At 40.5% G+C, this 8,055-nt stretch overlaps 1 long non-coding RNA gene across 1 annotated transcript; it reads left to right on the top strand.

The window, feature by feature from the left end:
* Window positions 1–4,127: 4,127 nt before the first annotated feature.
* LOC123327272 lies at window positions 4,128–5,182 on the top strand. Its single transcript, XR_006541889.1, has 2 exons — window positions 4,128–4,355; window positions 4,416–5,182. It is a non-coding gene; the product is annotated as an uncharacterized LOC123327272 (long non-coding RNA).
* The last annotated feature ends 2,873 nt before the right edge of the window (window positions 5,183–8,055 follow it).

Here is an 8,055-nt window from a genome sequence, read left to right as displayed (position 1 = left end):
TTGAAAAGATCTTGGAGTTGCTCCTCCGCGTTGGTTCCTTACGATTATAATTATGAAAACCGGGGCAATGCATCATTTTAATGGGAGTGGGAGAAGAATTGCAGCATCAGACTTAATGTGCCACTCGCATGAGGCCCTCTTACCCAGAAATGTTCCAGAAACACGCGAAAATAATGTGCGCATATTGTCCAAATTTGTTCTCTATAAATTTTATAAACAAAAACACCCAAAAATATAAGAGAAATGGATAAGGGAACCGAGTGCAAAGTGGGGGAAGTGCAAATTGTGTTGCGAAGGTGAGGCAAGAACAGAAGGATCAGGTCGGGGTCACCACTTGGCTCGGATGGATTTCGGGCTTGCCTGGATGGTTCATTCGCCGGCGGATTCATTTGAGTGGGTGGTTGTGGAGGTGGTTGGTTGTGGGTGGTGGGTAGGTAATGGGAAGTGGGGAATGGAGGCTGCCGAAAGGCAAAAGAACTATGTTTGGCGAGAGAGATAAAGCAATAAATTCTGTCAGAAATTTAATTTGATAATAAATCTTTGCTTCTAGCGCTACGGAATTTATTTCATTCGCACACACTCACACGTTGTATATAGAAATTCGTGCACATAATAAAACAAAAAGCAACAACAACATGTCTGCCCAAAAAGGGAAAGAAAGGAGCCGGATCGAAAAAACGTGCGTGCATGCCAAGGATGAATGAGGATACCCGAACATGACACTTATGGATGTTCCACCGCACACACTCGACTCGAGACCTTCTCTCCGCCCGGATACGCACCTTTCCGTATCCGTGTGCGGGTGCTCCAGGGAGTGGGCACCACATAATGGTTTCTAATCCGGCACTTTCCCTTTTACCCAACTGTCGTTTGCTCCTTATCACATTTCGAATGGCCCGGAGCTGGGATAACTTTAAAGTGAAAATAAAAAGGATTATATTTTTATATGAAAATTCGGCATAGCACACAATGTGTCGCATAAATGTGTTTTATTTGCTTGGACATGGACCGGATAGGTAATATTGCATAATTTTGCAGCACTGGATGAAAGAATTCGTGATCTTCTTAACTCTGTTAAGAACTCACAGCATCTAAAGCTTCTAAGGGTTCTAGGGACGTTGACAAACCCTAATAGTTTAGTTTTATCATATATAGGTTCCACATTTTAGATACGCTACGATAATATTGATATGGGCGTTAGAGAATATGTGCGACTCTTTAGAAATTTACCGTAACCAGTGTCGGCCTGCAATGGATGATTATTATTACCATTGTGTAAATTATAACCATGACAGATCAGTTATTCCATTGTTACAGAAAGGGCCATGGCCCAACTGTCGAGGCACAGCCTGAGTTCAAGGTTAACCAAATCGAAAAACATCGAACAATTGGCAGGTGGAAATATGGTTGAAATCTGTGACCTTGGACCGGCCATTTACCAATGGTAATGACCATTTCTCAAGCTGTTATCATTGTTTCTCGGAGACACTGCGCGTTATTGGGTCACTTTTCCTTTCACTTTTCCCCGGTTACGCACAGGTAGGCACACGATTAATTTGGCCATTAAATGGTGAGAAGGGCGGGAAGGTTTGGTTTTCATTTTGGTGGCGACACAAGAGATTTTCAGTTCGCAGCTCATTTCGACTGAGGTCATGCTGAAAATATGCACTGCAGAGCTGGCCGATGCCCAGAGAAATGCTGAAATTTCGATAAGATTTCGCCAAGATGCTGCCAAGTAAAATGTCATAAATCTTGGCGCTAAGGATTGCCCTGTTAAGCGGCGGAGAAGGAAATCCCCCGAAGAAATGCTCAAGATGCCAAAAAGCAAAAGAGTTGTCGAGGTCCAAAAATACACTTGACACATCGCGCCGTCTCTATCGCGCCCCAGCTGTCCTTCTCTCTCCCGCCCATTGCGACAAGTGCACTGATTTATTTGGCCGGTTTGCAGTTGAATTTTTGATGCAGCATAAGAAGACGGCAAAACAAGATAAATGACGACTGGCGACTCTTGGCCATGCGGTGATTTTGGTACCAAAAACTAGCTGGCCAACTTCAGACAAACAGTGCGATACCCGATAAACGTGTACGAGCACACATATCCCTTTATTTCCCCATTCCCCTCTAAGACATCATCCCCCATCGCGCGGCCAACTGAACCCCTAATTCCAGTCATAGATCAACCATTTTGGGTCGTAAATAACTCGCTCAAATCTCTAATTTGTTTTGCCCGACAAGCAGGAAAGGTGGAAAACCTTTTTTCCAAGCGCAGAATGGAGATTAGGTAACCGAAATCAAAATGGAAAATGTATCCGAGCATCGCAGTCACGTTTATCATTGGGAACGCGGACGTCTTTATATAACTATGGTCTTTATATAAATAACTAAAAACAAAGTTTAATCGAATTTCAAAAACATTCCTTTTTATTTGATTTTAGAAGAGGAGTCTTAAATGTGGCTATTATGTATAACTTTCTAATTATATGCACTAAAAACTGAATCCGTATCATGATAATTGTTTATTGTTTCTATAACACTATTTTGTATGTAATTTTAAAACCAAAACTCAAATGAACACATTCTAGAATTCCGATCTGCCCATTGTCATCAAACATCTGTTAAACACGGTCAGATAACATTTATCGATGTGTTGGGGACATGCAAATCAGAGAGTCAATTGAATCGCCATGCCAGACACGACAGATCCAGCGAATTAAAAGACAATATCATCAATTATATTATGGCAAAAGGAGCCCCAAGGCAACGGTCCCCAGCCCCCCTGCCTCACCAGTCAGTTCGGGAATCCTCTTTTTTTGCCGCAAAGTTCCATTGACCATCGAAGCCAAAATACTTGGCATCGCAATGAATCGTGTCTGGCATTAATCCCTGCCACTCCCCCTTTCCCCAACGCCCCACCCCGCCCCGCACCGCCAGCGTAAGACGGTTGCATAAATAAAGAAGCGGACATGGGGCCCGAGGATGGGATGGTATGGGATCCAGTCGGATCGGACCTGCTCTGCTGATCGTGAGTTATGGGTTGTCACCTGTCTGTCGCAGCTGTCAAATTGAAAGTGGATTGAACCGAACGCAATGCAATGTGAGTAAGTGAGTAAGTAAGTAATCGCACAAAGCGTAATCGTCATCGATCGCCGATAAGAATATCAATTAATGTCGCATGGCCAGCGATCAATTGCGGTGGAGTCAAATGAACTTGCAGATATGCAAAGCTGGTAACTAAAAATAATGCAGTTGTTAGTTGTAGTAGCAAGAAATATTCAAGCTTAATGTTTCGCGTATATAAAGATCCATGTGCGTAACTGTACCAAAATTGCTTATGAAATGGATTAATCATGGCGAACTGCTGCAACCTAATAAACCCTTTGAATTACCTGGAATTTAAAGCGAAAAACACCACAACGCTTGAGTTTCGGGCTCAGGACGAGATCCGGTTAGACTTTAGGGACATTTCCTCTTTTTTGTTTAATGAAAATTAATTGCGCCACCAAAGTCGTGTGTTTGCGATCGCATTTAATTGCATTTCTTACACTCGTATCCCCCAGCGATCCCCAACCGCGGATGCGGATCGAGCCAAACCTTTCCGTGGATCTCTTTCCCTCTCTCGGCGACCAATATATCATGGACACACACGGGAACACACAACACACACTGCCATGCGGGACAACAAGAACATGATTAATTTCTGACAAATGTGCGACACAAAAGAGATGTGACACACCTTGGACCACAAGATGGCTGGAATGCAAACACCACCATACACTGTTAAAAACTAGACCACAATTTGAACTCGCTCTTCTCAATTTTTCGTTCGTCATAAAACAAAAAGAATGAATCCCATTTTATTAAAACATCGATTTTTAAAATGCAACTTTGGTGTCTGGATATGGAAGCATATCATTTTTTTCAGATTAAATATATGGTAAATAATAACATGGTAAAACCAAACTAGCACCATAATTAAGTGTAACAAAATGTGTTATGCACATAACATAAATAATTTATAAATAAATAATTTAAATAATAAATAATTTATAATAATAAATAATTCTTCTAATAATTTCGTTAAAATGTATCAATTAATTTCCAATTGATTACATTAAATTAACCCACGCCTTTAACATTTTATTTTTTACAAAGATATTTGATAAATAAGCCCAAATTCTATGTCTCTGGAATCTGCATACTTAATCTCACCTTTTTAACTTCTATAGTTCCTAAGATCGATTTGTTCATACGGACGGACGGACATGCCGAGATCTTATCAAGAAAATAGGCCCGGTCGTTTCCTTCCACTTGTTACATACTTTTCAAAGAATATAGTATAAACTTTTGCTCCATAAGTAATGCGTAAAAAAATATTTTTTTAATTGTGTGCTTCTCCAGCTTCCCCTCCTTTCCAGCGATCGTTTCTACGAAGCTGCGGTGAACTTGGCCGACGGCATCAGGTTGCAGGTTCCACGGAGCAGCACACGCGTCCACAATGATCGATGTCATGCTCCTGCCAGCTGTCCGCTGCTTGCGTCTCCGGAGTGGGAGGGGTGGGCAGGGGGTTGGAGCTGACCCTCCCAGGTAGGAGAAGCATGCCCCTATATATCACACGGCCTTATCAACTAGACAAGTTTCGCACTAATTCGTGAGTAATTTTTTGTACATTTCATGCGAATATTTCACACCACGGCACACTGCTTGCTTGGCACTGCTTGGCCGGGCATTGGGGTGGACCAAAAATATTATGACATGGCAAATAAAAAGATTTGTGCGACATAATTCTTCCGTTGGCCACTAAACGAGGCTATAAAGATAAACCGAAAAAGGACCTGGAAGCAACAGGCGAAGCATAAAAAATGGATTTGAACCGCTGTTAATGTAAAAAAAACAGACGAAGAGAGCAACAAACAACAAATATGCTTTGTTAGACCAAAAGGTGGAATATTCAGGACATTCGCTTAATTGTTGCAACATTTGCTGGCCAGCAATTATTTGATAAGACGACTCACATTCGAGCACAGGAGCAATAAATTCACTACCCGCAAAATAAATTAAATAAGAAACTGGCAAATGTTTAGTAGTTACTACCACGCCAGCAACAAAAAAAGCAGACTGGAAAATTTTAAAAAACTTTTGTTTACTTTCCTGTGGGAAACAGTTGTGCAGTGAGCAACCAAAAGAAGACAACCAAGTTGAAGAGGAAGAAATTTCAGCTTCTTGAGTTCATAAATTTTCACTGCGGACTCACAACAAAAGCAAAAACAAAACAATTCACAAAATTTTGCTAGCCCCTCAGGGAAACTCGAAAAGTGCAGTAAATTAATGAATGTTTCTCTTTCCGTAAGACATGCTATGCGTACTTATCTTAAGGAAAAGAGGTTACAATGATTTGCTTTCAAGGCTTAAAGCAGTATATGTTGAAACTATCACGCATTCAGGAAAATAAAATTAAATAACTATTTTTAAAAATGGTCTTGCTTACAAAATGTTTAATGATGAAATGAAATTTATACTTTTCCCGGATAGAGCTGTCTAGAAACCTGTTAATGTCTTCGGTTAATTTTAATAACTTATCCAGTTCAATATAAAACAAGAGAGAATGCTTCAGTCGAGTTCCCCGACTACCAGATACCCGGTACTTAGTGTGAATGTGATCGCGAAATTTCTTCATTTCTGGGATATCGATAGATATTGGGGAATAAAATGAGATGAAATTTAAAAATTGTTTCAAAGTGTGGACGTGACTGGTATGGCGGCTTTAGGGCGTTAGAGTGGGCGTGGGAAAAAGTTTTTTGCAAATCGACAGAAATTTACACTACTAATAAGACGGACATGTCCAGATCGATTCGGCCATTGATCCTGATCAAGAATATATAGATTTATATAGTCGGGAAACGTTTCCTTCTGCCTGTTACATACTTTTCAACGAATCTAGTATACCCTTTTATATTTGGAATATTCTTCCAACGGAAATACTAAATGCAACTATATCAATAAAGTACATTATTAAGTAAATTATTTTTTATTTAAAGTATCGAACTTACGACGTTGTGGATCTCTACCTTGCAAATTATGGGTACAAGAGCAGCGCACTTTGGTGTCGCATATAATTTCTTAAGAGTAAAAAGGTGCAATATTTTTGATTTAATTCTTTCAGTTTTTGTTGGATTTCGTTGCAGAAGATGAAGAAGCTGCTTTCAAATAAAAATGAATTTTAAGTCTAAGGATGTCGTGCTGTTTGGACTTTAAAGATTTAAAAGAGTCTTAAACGACCCGAAGTAGATAGTGGCAATGCCCACAAAATTAATCTTATTACGGAGAAGTTGAGTGTGAAATCGCCTGGGCAGGCAACCAAAAACCAAAACCCACAACGAACAACCAGACAACCACATGAGCAAGCAGCTCAAATTTATAAACTTTCCCATACCAAACTTGAAACGGCCAAAAATGAAAACCACAATGGCAACAACACCACGAACTTATAAGAAACACACACTTTAAGAAGGATATGCGGGGGAAAAAAAAACAAAAAACAAGAAGACCGAGACAAAATGAAGTTTCAAAGGCTCGAAGCTGGGAAGAGGGACAAAATGAGCTACAGAAACCTCAAGGAGCAGAGTTTCCATTTTGGTTGAGTAGCCGGAGGTTGGACAAGGGGGCAAATATACAGAAGGAGTTTGGGGCCGGTTGAGGGCATTCATGTGTTTTGTGACAAACTATCTTAATGGCTTTTCGCAGCTTGGCGGCTGTTAAATGCGATTTTAATTAATTGGACACTTAAGTTAACGACATTTCTTTAGCCCCACGCCACCCCACTCCCACTCCGCGCCGTTGCCACCCAGCTTCACCACCGACTCCGATTGCGATTGCGATTCCGACTCCGGACTCCGGCGACTGCACACGGCGACGATTTTGATTAATTGGCGGACCCGTAGAGCGGGCCACATCCACTCGCCACGGGAAGGCCGAGTAAGGTGAGACGCTCCGTCCGAGGTGTTGGACGCTGGCTGCTGCGATGGATTTAATTGATGACCATCGCAACTTGCGCTTTGGGACTGCAGCTCCACACACCACTTTTCTCCCTGCGAGTTCGCTCCTTTCCTTTTTGCCAAAATGGCGCTGAATCGTATCATTTGATATGGTCGAAATGCAGTTGGGGCTAAAAAATGGCATGATACATTCAATAGTGATGTTATCTTCGCGCTAGACAGTGAGTTTGGTCATTTGAAACAATGTGAAAATGTACAGGTGAGATTTTCGACTATCAGATACCCGTTACTCAAACAAAAAAATACATATGCGGGCGCGACAGTTTTAGGTAAGTTGTGCGAGCTAGAAAAGGCGTGGTCAAAATTTTTTTTTGGTTTACTGATTGAAGTTTATCTGACTTTCATATCGTCGTAACTTACTATACCACTTACACTAAAAGTAGTGGAAACTCAACGTTTCAGCAAAAAATTGTGAAATTAGCAAACGATCTTATTTCTTGTTCCATATTAAAACGCTGCAAAAAAGAAATTCTTAATAAGAACACCTAACGAAATATTGTATCTTAAATACAATAAACGAGTTTTTTATACAAATGGAAAAATAATTAAATAAGGTGCATTGTAAAATGTTATTTTTAGATAAATTAAATGCAATATCTAGAAAGTGATGTCTAATGCTTCATTTCTAAGAAAATCCCGAGCTCCAATTCAATACCATCATTAATCACCATACCATATTCTAATTTAATTAAAAATTTCGCCTAATTTCGTTTTCGTTTCTCAGCTTCTTGCCGATGATAAATGCCTTCTAATAGGCGCGCGTATTCCTAAATGATTAATAAAGTAATTTTCAAGTTCAGCGCCGATATAAAACTCACACAACCAGAGAGCGGGTGTTAGGATGAGTGAGATTGAAACGTGTTGAGTGAAAAATGCACTCGAATGCGAGCCACTTGAGAGGTCGTAAATCCAGATCCTCGAAAAGTAAACGCCCATAAACAATGATGTTTCTCAATGAAAGCGGAGACCACGTGTAGTCGTAAATTTCTCTCGCCTCACTGTC

This window comes from Drosophila simulans, chromosome 3R (genome assembly GCF_016746395.2).
Source record: "Drosophila simulans strain w501 chromosome 3R, Prin_Dsim_3.1, whole genome shotgun sequence".
Taxonomy (NCBI): domain Eukaryota; kingdom Metazoa; phylum Arthropoda; class Insecta; order Diptera; family Drosophilidae; genus Drosophila; species Drosophila simulans.
Note: the sequence above shows the minus strand (reverse complement) of the source record. Positions and strands in the feature narration are given on the sequence as shown.